Genomic DNA, 12,923 nt, shown 5'->3' on the forward strand with positions numbered 1-12,923 from the left:
TGCTGCTGTGATCTGAAAATGACGATTTTCATTTACCAGCTCAGGAGTTTAATGAACAAGCTATTTGAATAACCATTTGGACAAGTATTAAAAAAAAAAAAAGAGAGAGAAAAAGAATCCATTTCAAATACTCCAAAATAGCCCCCCCTACACCAACTTCAGTAATTTGCAGAAGAGCAGTTTCTTCATTTTTTTTCCCCAGTATACTAGATGAAACAGTTGAAAGTGTTTGAAGCTGGCAAGAAAAGCATTTCTAGCTACTGATGTCATGAAAATATAAATTGGCAGATTTTTCACGCTGGGTCAACGTGTAGCGATAAGCACAATACCATACCTTTAGGAGCAGTATTTGTTGGTAAACAGATGGGAAGCAGCCTATAATGTCCATAGTCAATAATATACAGCCAATGTGCATTGGCAGGGTTGCTGTTGGAGCAATAAATCACACATCTTCCTGGCCGAGCCTGGACCATCCTGTGTGCAGACACCGTTGAGCCTGTTGTGGGCAAAACACACAATGTGGAGAATCACAGTGAATAATTTAGAGAGCACCCTTGTTCATCTCTCTTAAACTGCCCATTGAGTCATTTCTGCTGCTCCCATTTCAAGCGGCCAGAGGAATCCTTCCTATTTTCCATGCCAAATATAGCAGTTTTTCCAGAAATGCTCAAACACACAAGCCAGGAAGTTTCCCTTCTCCGGGTGAGTCACTGGAAGTTCAGGCTGCACTTTCACGATTGCTTCAAGCTGATCGAAATCTGTGCCGCTGCCAAAAGGAGCCATCCAGCCCTGCCTGGTGAGCGACCTCACTCCCTCCTTGTGCAACGAGAGTCAGATTAGGGAGCGGATCAGGCTGAAAACAAATCCTGCTGGTGGTTTTTTTTTTTTTTTTTTTTTTTTTGCGGAACATTGATTTTCAACCAAATCATTTGGCCAACTCCTCTCATGGCTGTGCAGACTTGAGAGGAGGTTTGTCTGATCTGAGAGTTGTGTTATAAGGATGTTCCTTACATCAGAGTGACTAAAGGCAGAGGCAAAGAGGATATTGGCAGAAATGCCGTGCCCGTGGGATCACAGATGGGTGCGTCCCCTGTGTCATGCAGCTCAGCTGCAGAGCTGATGGGGGCTTTGCTCATACCCTAACCCCAGGATGGGAACACAGGGAAGATCCCTGCCTGGAAGGGATTTTCTTGGGTGCCATTTCTCAAATCCAGGACAAGCATGTGATTGGGGACATCGGGACCAATCTGTATCTCTTGACTGTCCCCTGCTAGGCCAGGATGCTCATGCATCCTACTTCAGTGGAGATACCTGTGATATGCAGGATTTCAGAGAGCAGGGATATGTCAACCTCCTCGTTTAGGAGCAGGACCACTCTCTTCCTACTTCTTCTCTCCCTTCCACCCTCCCACATCCCCCAGCACTTTTTCTAGCTACTTTCCACATTGGTTTCCAAAGGGACCCTTCCTCCCATTTTTGCTGCCCATTCCCTTCTAATCGTTGCAAACCCATGGGACCAATTTTAAACAAATTTGATGGGGAGGCGAGGGGGAGATCCTAGATCTTCTTGCAAGTGTCCTGGAAACAAGTGGCTAAGCAGAGGGGGGACGCTCACTAGCACCCCTGCCAAGAGACTGGCCACCACAAACACAGGCTTTTTATTAGTAACCAGAGAATCCACACCAAGCACCACGTCTGAAGCATGGTTTTGAAGCTGCAATTTCCCCAGCGCTGCTCATCCCTGGGGATGCACCTCAACTTCTCCCAGCTTCACTGGGCACCCTCCTGCCCCTTCTTTAGTGGGCGTGGGGCAAGCATCTCTCTTGCAAAGGCTGTGCCCTGGCAGGCCTGGGGTTTTGGGGCTGCAATCTGCTTCATGGGGCTCCTGCATGGGTAAACCAGCCTGGTTTGTTTGTTATGTGTTTCCAGTGCTCTCGAGAGCTGCAGCTTTCGTGGCTGGGGGATCCCCATGGCTTCATAGACTGCTTTTAAGGAAGGGTAACTGAGGCCAGCAAGCATCTTGCCAGGTGGTGTTGGTTTGCTACAAAGGAACTTGCATCTCTAGTGGGATATTTTTGGAGATCAGCAAAGCAGAACAGGTTGAAAATCCCTGCTCTAGAAACCTGCATTTTTTTTTTCCTCCTCCCAGTGTTGGTTCCGTTATTTCTCAGAGACGGTGCTCGCCTCTTACCGGAGCAGCCTTGCTGACGGGCAATTTCTCTGCCTGCTTTGGAAAGGCATCCCCGCTCGCCTCCAGTCTCTCCCTCCCTCCTCTGAGGGAGCCTCATGGCCAGAGTTTCCTCCTGCTGGCCCTGATCCAGGCAGGCACTTACGCAGGTCACTGCTCCAACTCGGAAGCTAGTGGATCGCTCCCAGGCTGCCCCAGGGACTAACAGGTTTTCCTGCTCCATCTCCTGGAGAAGCTGAGGAAGGGAGAGGGGGGTCCGAGCTAGCGCCAGAGCTGGCTCCAGTGCCCATCTCTGGGTGAGCTATCGCAGGCACTGGGGTAGTTCTTCCCTACCGTACGTGACACTGCTGTCTTCAGGTGCTGGCACTGCACTGCAGGGTCGCAAAGCCACCAGAGTGGGACATGACACCTCCTGGGCAGGGCAGGCTGGAAGGGTGCCTGCGGGCAGTGGCAGGCACCTGGGCAGCCCCAGCGCCAGGCGGGACAGCCCCGTCACGGACTGCTGGCTGCCACCAAGGAAAGTTCTTTCTTCCAAGGGCTATGCTTCCTATCTCCAGCATTTTCCATCTGCCAGGGGAGACCAGGGCCAGGACTCACCCTTGCTATGAAAGCCTCTAGGCAGGATATGCCGCCATACCTGCCTGCCCTCCTTCTCCCCAGGGCCCCTAGGAGATATGGCAATGAGCAGCCATGCTCAGACTGCGACTCTCTTGGATCCCTACAGCTCCTGCCCTGCCATGGGGATGACTCCCCACGCAGGGAGCCAGGCAGACGCTGGGACGCTGATGGTCCCTCCCCAGATCCAAGTGACTCAGGGTATGGGGACACAATTTGAAGGGGGCACCCTGCAGTGCTCCCCTCTCCACTGCTCCCCTGCAGCAGGACCCAGCAGCTTAGCTCAAGCAGGCACCTTGGCTGCACTGGTGCAACAGGGACCAGCCCCTTCGTGTCCCCCTGCGATGGGGGCCTGGGTGAGATGCACAAATCGCTCAGGCTAGACACCTTGTGACAGCCGAAATCCACACCTGAGAGCAGCGACGGGTGTCTGCTTCAAAGGGACACAGCGGGAGCCAGGAGCGAGCAGGACCAAAAGGCACTGCTGGGTGATGAGACCGCTCAGCACGTGCTGAGCACATTGCAGCCCTCGCCCCGCTGTCTCTCACCTCTGACCTGTGCCATCCCCCCATGGGACAAACCTTCCCAAGACCACAGCAGCCGGGACTCAGCCACCCGCGCGCACAAGCCGGGGAGGCTTCGGCACACTCGACGCTTCAAAAACCCATCAGGAGGAGGGGACGGGGGGGAAGACGGGAGAGCAGGATGGTTCTGAGTGCTTGGAGGTCAGCCCGTATGGATGAATTCAAGGGGTGCTAAGCCATTCCACTGCATCCTTGTGGCAGATGCCCCTGGGTCGAACAGGCTCTGCCCGTGCCGGCGGTAGCGGGGTCCCCGTGCAGACCCTCCGGCTGCGCCGCTGATCTGCCTCCTCCCCTCCAGGGCTGCCCCCGGCAGACCAGTCGCAGGCTGGGCAGTGGGTGCCGCAGGACGGAGCGGAAATGAGGCAGCCGAGGCCCTGCGGATCTGCTGTTTATCTCCACGCCACTCGCACGCCCTCGGTCGGGCTCCGGAAGAGTAAATCACCCCGGCCTTTCCCCAGCCATGTCGTTTCCATCCCCGGCTGGGACAACGGGGTCCCCGCCAGTGCTTCCCGCACCCCACGCATCCCACAGCCGGCAAGCCCGGGCTGAGATCTGCTCCCTTAGCACGGCTGGGACTCCGTTCCCGTTCCCGTTCCCTGGCTGAGCTGCACGGGCTTTGCCCCAGGATGTGAATTTGGGTGCTGGAATTTATCCGCGGCTGTTTTGGCTGTGGCTGAACTCCACCTCCGGGCAATGACATGTTGTTTCCATAGTAGCTAATGGACTGGAGATGGAAGGGGGGAAACACATACCGACACTAAAAAGGGAGTCGTGAGTAATGTGGTTGCTCCCAGCACAGAGTAGGAACAACTTTCTAGCACTCGACGGAGCCCCTCCTTCGCCCGGCGCCTGTGAAGTGTCAGGAGGAGAGTGTGTGTGTGTGTGTGTGCAGAGCTGTGCAGGAGCGGGCACGGGGCAGGAGGACAAGGGGATCCCTGCGGGTGCCGGGGGGTTTGGGGGTGCACAGCGCTGGGGAGGGGGTGTGTGGCAGCTCTGCAGAGGCAGCCTGTGCGAGGAGAGGGGGGACATGGCGAGCACGAGAGCCTGTGGCGAGGGTGCAGCGCAGGTGCTGGGGACACACATGGGTGGCACGTGTCTGCAGGGGTGCCCGCACCCTTTTGCGTGCAGAGGGCAGTTGCCGGAGGGAGGATGGAGCAGCCCTGGGCAGACTCGCACCGTGGTGGTCCCCCGGAGCAGAGGCTGTCATGGGCAGTAGCGTGGCTGGGACAAGGCAGGCCATGGGTGTCTGAAGGCTATGCTCACCCATGGGACAATAAAGGGTGACAAGGACAAAATCTGGAAGGTGCGAAGAGGCAATGAGGGGATGTCAGGACTCTTCGTCCCTGCTGGACCCCCTGTGCAGGCACTGGGTGGGTCTCGGTGCGAGAGCAGGGGGCAGCCCCAGCTCTGCTGCCAACCCGCTCACAGCCCCCTGACCATCCCTGAGTCCGACGGCTCTCCAGGAGCAGGCAGGACTGGATTTTCCTCCCATGCTGCAGCCCTGGGCTCCCCCCTGGCCAGCTGGGCATGGCACCATGGGGCCACCACCCTTTGACATTTCCATTGCACTCAGCTACGAAGTGAGCCAAATCTGCCCTCAGGGGAGGACAGCTCCATTACTCCACGTGCAAACTGAGGGTGGCTCCTGGGGACATCCTCGTGCCCATCTTTGGCAGGCAGCCCTGGCCGGATCCCTGCGCCCCGGCTGCTGTTAGCATTTTTCTTCCACTTGCACGTTCCCCAGCTTGTTTGGTTGCGTAGCTCCCGCCGTGTCCGGCTCTTTGTGTTGTTTGCTGTTAAGTAAATCACTGGCAGCTCCCCAGAGCGCTGGGTAATGGCAGGATAATTCCCAGCAAGACCCTGGTAATTCACTTGAAGGAAAGCAGAGCAGAGGAAAACAGCACTATTAACCATTATCCCGGCCTCTCAAAGGCCTCCTCGCCTGCAGAAACGCCGCGTGGTGCAGCAGGCATGCCTGCCACGGCTCCCAGACGCTGCGGGCCATGGGAGGGCCACAAGCAGCAGAGAAGGCCAGGTTTCAGCCTTCTCTTGCCAGCCTGGACCAGCAGATGAAATGCAGGCGGGCACTTCTGCCTGCCATGGACACGAGCAGGTTGGTGTCAGTCCCGGGAAAAGCACCCCGAGGACAAGAGTCAAGCAATGCAGAAGCGCCCATCAGGCAGTGCAGACCTGCGGGACGCTTCGTGGCTTTGGTCTCCTGCTGAGCGCACGGGATGCATAGCAGGGCTGAGGTCTTGAGCTCCAAGAATGACCTTTTGGCCAAAAGTCCCCAGGCACCTGCCCTGCTGCTGGTAGAGGGCTGACAGCCAGAGCAGGGAGGAGGGTGATCACGATTCTGCTGGTGGCTCGTCTGGACCTGGGGGAGCTTTGCCACTTGCATCAGCAAAGATAACGTCCCTTCCAGAAAGCCTCAGCACCTTTCACAGCTCCCTATTGTTGGGACACCCCGATCCTGGCTGGGCCTCACTGGTGACCAAGAACAGGGTTTCTGCTGGGGGTTTGCCAGGGGCAACTCAAGCACCTACCCTGCCCCACTGAGCCACTCCATGCCCACCGGTTCTGCATCTGTATGCGGATGTCAATGCCAAACAGCTTCACCCGGGCTCTCCAAAGAGCTCCCAGCTGTGTTTCTGAGTTGCGCGGGTGTGTGGCATGGCGGGGGGACACTGGGAGGGCAGACCCTCCAAAGAGCTTGGAGGGGGACTTGAGGTGACAGGCTCCCTGCAGAAGCCACCCACTTCCTTCCAGCTCTGCAACGGGGCGCTGAGCTCCTTTGCAAACCTGCCCCTGAAGTGGCTGCCGGCGTTTCTGAGAGAGGCCTGTGTTTGTAGAAGTGCTGAACTTCCCCCCTGAGCCTCCTGGCAGTAGGAGAGAGCCTGCAGCCTCTGGCGGCAGCCCCCCACCTGGCTCCCCACACCGGCACCCGGGGAGGGCGAGGTGTGCTCCCGCTCCACCCAAACCCATGCTCACACCCCTCGGCATGCTCACACACACACGGACACCCACACACAGAGGAATGCGTACACAAAGGTGCAAGCACACTTATATATATAGGCGCAGGTTTTCTGATGCTTCTCGTTGGTTGGCGTTAGAGCAAAGTCCCGGCTTCGTCAGGAGCAATAAAGGCTTCCAGGCCAGGCTAGTAGTAAAAGTAGTAAACTTTAAGGGGAAAAGGGTTCTCTGACTGTTTCCGCAGCGGCTGTTGCCGTTGCCTGACAAAGGCTTTCCCTCTCTTCACTTTATGCACATGCACATTTGGTGCTGATTAAGTGTGGGGGACTGCAACTCCAAGTGCGTGGGGCAGCTCTGCTCCCAAGCACCCGCAGATGCACCCACACCCACCCCGCACATTTGCTCCCATCCAAGTTCCCCTTCCCGGCAGCCAAGCGGGATCTGGGAGACCCTCCCCAAAGTGCCGTGGCTTTGGTTGCTCTCCCACGTGCTCCCCAGGAGTGGCAAATACATGGAGGAGAGTTGTGTTTTGATAGTCAATGCCTGCACGTGTTTCAGAGCAATGGCTCTTGGTCTGTGCTCATGTGGCAAGAAATGAATGGCCCAGGAAAAAGAGGGGGTTGCAGGGACATTGGGAGCAGCCTGTCCCTCTTGGAGAAGTGGGTTCCACTGTTTTGGGCTGTCTCCTGGGGAGGTCCTAGGAGCACTATGGTTGCCCTTGAATGTTTTGTGTCAAAGGAACAGACAATGGCCCTAACCTTGGCTTTCAGGCTCTACCACAGCCTCACACCATGGAGCACCCAAAGACGTGAAGAGCTTGAACTTGCCTCAGTAAAGATGTTGGAAGTCCATCCTTTTGGAAACCAAGGGCTTTCTTCCATTTCAAAGATGCAACGATCATTTCCATAACAGCCTTAAGGGCAAAGCATTCACCCTCATCAGCTCCTGTGGCCTCCAACCGTGAGATGCTGGCACGGAAAGCATAGGACAGGTTTGATGTACTTTGCATGAGTCCCTGGAGATAAATGTGGCAACGCCATGTGCTGACTGCTGTCTCCTCAGGGCAAAAGTCCTCATGTCCAGGGTACTGTGCTGTTGTGGGGTAGCCAGACATGGTGGTGAGAAAGGGAGAAGATGGCAGACATGTGGCAATGTCCAGAGGGACAAGATGAAGTCTGCCGGCTGCAGCAAAGCTTTTCTGAGGAATGCTTCAAGGTGATAGCTGAACGTGGGATTTTACCACCCCTAATATAACCATCTAATACTGGGATGCCCACTATCATCAAGCAGGATGGAGAACCACCTTCAGTGCACAGTTCATCCTCCTACCTCTCACCCAACCCATTGTGTTAGTGGCCTTCCACCAAGTAGCAAGGAAAAGGAGGTGCTCTGTGTCCAGAAGTACCTCTCAGTTAATAAGCCATCACAAGACAACATGTTGGGTCACTTGTGAGAAGACAATCCTGGCATAGCTGCCGTAAGGCATATGAGCAGCTCTGATCTAACAGGACTTCCCTGGAGCACCATGATCTGTGGATTCAGCCTCGGGCTGAGAGCTAGGATTTTGAGAAGGAACAAGTTCCCCAAGCTGAGACCTCCAAGGAAGGCCCTGTTCAGTCTTTCGGGTTGGTGGCAGTTCCAGACACGTGCCGAAGATTTATGTGTCAGACAGGCTCCCAGGCCTTTGCTGACTCTGGGCTGGGGTTAGCCACACTTTGGCTCTCTGCCCTTGACTGTTTTACACTGCATATTAAGGGATCCCTTGAAGGTAGAGAGGAGGGCAGGCTGGATGAGCTGTCTCCCCAGCCTTGATTTCAGGGACCCCATTTGCTCACCTCCAGGTCTTGGTGAAGCAGATGGAGGTGCATTGCATTTGGGAGGATCAGACCAGAAAGAGTGGCCATCCCTCCCATGTGGCTTTTACACAACAGGCCACTGTATTTTGCTCACTTACTCCTACAAAGGATGCCAAATCAAACACCTCTTCCAGAAGGGAACCAATTCTTGATCTGGAGATAAAACCATAGGGTCTCGGTCTTTCACTAGCTGGTTGGTTCTGATGATTAATCATGCTTCTTGTTGAAGAAGCCTGATCATTTCTAATGTGGGTTTACTCTGGCTTTGGAATTTAGGCATTGGTTTGTTGCCTATGTTAAAGCATTTAGCATTGAAATGGAGGCAATTAGGATCCTGAGAGCATTTTTAATTTAAAAAACTTTAACTCCTAGTTAAGGGTTTTGTCAGTTAGTATAAAGAGAGTCACAGGACCTCAGATGAAGACTAAGGCAGATGATTTTGTTAATGGAGCAGTAAAACAATAAATCGATGTGTAAAGGTGCTAGATGAAAATGGGTGTAGACGGAGCAATAAGGATATTTTAGCATCAGCTATCCTCGTAAGACATTAACAAGGTCAGACTGTATGAACCCCACCTTCTTAAGACACTTGTGAGATCAAGCACCAATAATGAAACATTAAGTGGCCCTAATGCTTCAACTAATGCGGAACTGATAGGAATATGATGTTAGCCAGCAGAGGTAGGTATCCCAGGTATGTGCTGTGGGATACCTGCTTGGGGTATGTTGAGATGAATATGTACGTTTGGATTGCTGTAGGGGATCAAAGGGCGTGTCTGAGGCTTTTGTTTCCCAGGGTGAGGTCTCCGACACCTGTGGTGCATCTTCCTTCTGCCAAGCCAGAGAGATTGGGAACACGATGAGAAACGGCTGGAGGTTTTACTTTGTTAGAACGCGTCCTTAATGTCGGCAACAGGCTGTAGAGTTTGTGTTTTGTTGGTTTCTGCTCTGTAAATGTTCGGTGTTACCTACAACAACTGAAATTAGCTTTCCTGTGGCCTTAGGAAAACACTCATACACCTCTTAATCTCTGTTTCATTTAGATAACCAGACTAGGCATGTGCGCTCTCGTTCTCTCCCATGCTCAGACTTCCTTGCAGTGACTCTTTTCTACATCTTCTCCCATATTTCATCACCATTAAAAACAAAACAAAACAAAACTGAAAAGCATAGGCAAGACTTCTGCATCAACCATGTCATTGCTCTCTATTTAAACATCCAAAAATTGTGCTGCTCCTTTTAGTCCCATATCGCAGTAGGAGCTCTGGTTGAGTTGGTTGCTCTGAACGTTTCCACCCTCCCACTCAGTACGTGAAGTCCACAATCTGCTCCTTGCATTTGACTTGCTAAGATGTTTGTTTGAACAGGTTGAGTTCACCAAAGGAGCAAACCACTGAGCAGGACTGTGATACCCTTATCTCATTACCCGTCCTTCTGCCATGTGCCAGCGTTATCAGTGGTAAGAAGGATTTGGGAGCATCCATCTTCCAGGGGAAGCCGGCGGGGAAGAGTCCTGTGTGTCAACAGAGGTCAACTATTTCTGAGGCCCACCTGTAGCTGGCTCCTGTAGGAAATACTTTATTGTGTTGTATCACAGAGTTCTCAGTCAAAACATTCATGAGAACAATGTTGTGGTCATGCAGTGACCTTCACTTACCAAATCCAGGATCGTTTTTGTGTACCAAACCTCGTTGCCACAAAAACAGGGCAATTCATTATTTATATTCTTGCCTGTTAGTTCTGTGTTGGTTAAAGCTCAGATTCTCTTCCACTCTTTTGCATGATGCCAGGTTAACAGGTCTGATTTATCCAGTGATCTCATTTGCCTTTTTTAGAAATTCTGACAAAACATTAGCATTTCTCTGATCTTCTTGCAAATAAAGATTAGTAAGGCAGGACACTTCTGCCAGCTCTCTAAGGACTCTTCTGGGCTTGTGAGTTTACTCTTGTATGTGCTCTAATATCTTTCCAAGATTCCAGTGGTCTGTATGATATCTCATCTGATATGAGTATATCCCCCTCCTGCTCTCCAAATGGAATTACTTACCAAGCACAACAACTTTTACATATCACTGTTAGTTTTATCATCTCCATGGTGTTAGGTGGAGACTGTATCAATGCTGTCACTTCTTTTGTTCTCCATCTACCTGCAAGTCTCTCCTGTCATCCTCATCCCTGCCCAACATGGATTTTTTCCTTGTTCTTTTTTAGCTTTCTTAATCAATATCTTAAGTTTCTATTTTACTGACTGATTTTTAGTGTCCTCCCTCCCCTCCAGTTGTGATGTGTAGCTCTTTGGTTTCCAATTCGCCACTGAATCAGAATGGGCTTGTAGCCAAACCCGTTTCCTCTCTGTTTGCACTGTGACCTGCCAGCTATCAAAAACTCTTTCTGAAGAGCTCACAATATTTTCTCACATTTTTTCTAAATTATTCCTCCCAACAAGCATCTCTCCTACTTTCTCTCAGCTTTGGAAAAATTAACCCTATGGAGCATCACATGTAAACTGCCCTTTTTTGCCCAGAAAAAGCAGAATCAGGTCATGCTGACTAGTCCCCAGGCAACCACTGCCTTCCAGCCCAGGGATTAATGCATCTGTATCTGTCATAATGAGGTCTGGAGTGATGTTATTTTGTGTCCTGTGTGGTTCCTCTCATGTCAGATTACCTACAGTTTTGGCAACCTTCATTCTTTGTTTTTTAACTAGTGGATGTGTCACACCTTCAGGATGGTCTTCACCCAGGTGTAACTTCTCTGAACCCAGTGTTTTATCCCGGTTCCCCCAATGGCAGGCCAAGGATTAGTGAACTGCTCCTGCTCTCTGGTTCAGCTGCCTGGTGCAGAGCCTGGCAGGCAGGACTGCTCTTGGATGTTGGCGTTAGCACGTCGCTCCATGTGCGGTCCAGATCTTGCACTTCGCAGTTATCAATAATTCTAAACCGAGGAAACAGCCTATTCATAAAGCGTTCCCTCCCATGCGACTCTCACGCAGACCATCCTTCTTAAACAGTTCTCCTCATGTGAACCATACCAGTGGCTTTTTTTCCTGCCAATGGCATCAAGTTTCTCCTCATCAGGCAGGGCTTCCCATTCCTTTGGCTTGGTAAGCACACATCTAACCCGGGCGTCTATGTGACCAAGATCTCTTCCAGCCATGTCCTCTGCCACATGGCCTCATTCTGTTGATAACACATTGTGTTTCAACTGCTTTTATCTCCTCAGCATCTTTGCCTTGCACTGTCAGCCCAATCGTTCCCCAGACTGTCACCAGCTCATCTCAAAGCCATGGCAGTTGCCAGCAGAGCCCCAGTCTACATGTAGCTCTGCCTCCTGCACAGTCCAGGGCTTCATCTGACAAAACCAACGCAGCCGGTCATGTCTGACACCTTCCTTTTCTTTTGGGGCTGGAAGAGTCTCCACGAATCCCCCTTGGACTTTCTTCCATAGGATGTTCACCATACTGGTGTGTGTTAACACCAACAAAGACTTGTCAGATGACTTCAAAATCCCACCCTGCCTCACTGCTACATCTTCCATCCTTTCTTCCAGGAGCAAGCACAGCATGTCCTGTAGCTCCTGGGCTATTTAAACATCTCTGTTTACTTTTCACCTCTCAGCCCCAGACTTTAATTCTCCTTCTCCAGTGTATAATCCTTCTCCTCCAAATGCCTGTGGCACCACTTGTCTGGGTGCCCAGAGGGTCTCTGTGGTGGCTCCAGCCTTTCCCCAAAGCCATACCTGCTGGGCTGAGGCAGCACTGGGGGACAGGCACCTCCAGGTCTGGAGCTTCTTCCCCTTTCCCTGGGCTGTTTGGGGGATTCTCAAATTCATGAGCTCCCAAGAGTGTCTCAGTGCTGGACCAGACACCACGAGCACCTTGTGGCATAGCAAGCATGGGGTGTTTGTGGTACTTAACAGCCACCTAGCCAGACTGTGGAGCAAGAAAAGGGGCAAGAAAGAGGCAGGGGGGTGTCATTTCCAGAACAAATCACTCGGCCTCAGGCTGACAAAGCGTGTGTGGGAACCTCCCAGCCCTGCAGCCAAGAGGCCAAGGTGATGGGCTTTCACATGGAGCTGCAGGCAGCCAGCTGTGGGGGAAAAGACAAGGGAGAGGAAAAGCCTGAAGCATCTCCTAGCAGCTCAGGGAGACCAGGGGAGCACAGAGAGGAGCAAAGCAGCATCCTCCGCTCTTCCCGTGTGTGCAGGCAGCGGGGAGGCTGTTGTGATTCAGATCACAGCCCAGCCAGGCTCGGTGTGCCTTGGCTTGCTGGGAGAGGCTGGCAGCCCCGGGGCAGCGGGTTGTCTTCTGCAAACAGAGATGGCAGCCTGGGGCACCAGAGCCCGCATGCAGGGCAGTCTGCTTGGCCTTCTGTGGGCTCCTTCCTCTTTGGGGCCAAACAGCCCCCAGGAGGGACGTCCTTCACCCCTCCCTGCCCCCTCCGGTGTGTCCCCAAGGGCTTTTGCAAAGTTTCCTGCCTGGCAAAATTTTCTGCCAACAGTCCTGCAAGGAAAACTGCAACAAATCTTTTCTGTGTCCCAGCCCTGGGAGGGGGACAGGAGGACAAAGGGGATCCAGAGCAGAGTGGGCTCTTGCTCGGAGGGGACACGCAGTCCGTATTCGAGTCTGTCCGCTCCCTCACCATGACGCCAGCCGTCGTCCTCCCAAGCGCTGCCTTCTGCAAAGTGGCTTTTCCTGTGGTGTCCTCT

General features: G+C 52.9%; 1 long non-coding RNA gene across 1 annotated transcript in view; it reads right to left on the reverse strand.

Annotated features, from left to right (window-relative positions):
* LOC121233604 overlaps positions 1-12,923 on the reverse strand; it is a 26,046-nt gene continuing 13,123 nt past the window's right edge. The window contains exon 3 of the long non-coding RNA XR_005933445.1: positions 1-496. This is a non-coding gene — a long non-coding RNA (uncharacterized LOC121233604). The remainder of the gene's footprint in view (positions 497-12,923) is intronic.

Source organism: Aquila chrysaetos, chromosome 10 (genome assembly GCF_900496995.4).
Source record: "Aquila chrysaetos chrysaetos chromosome 10, bAquChr1.4, whole genome shotgun sequence".
Classification (NCBI taxonomy): Eukaryota; Metazoa; Chordata; class Aves; order Accipitriformes; family Accipitridae; genus Aquila; species Aquila chrysaetos.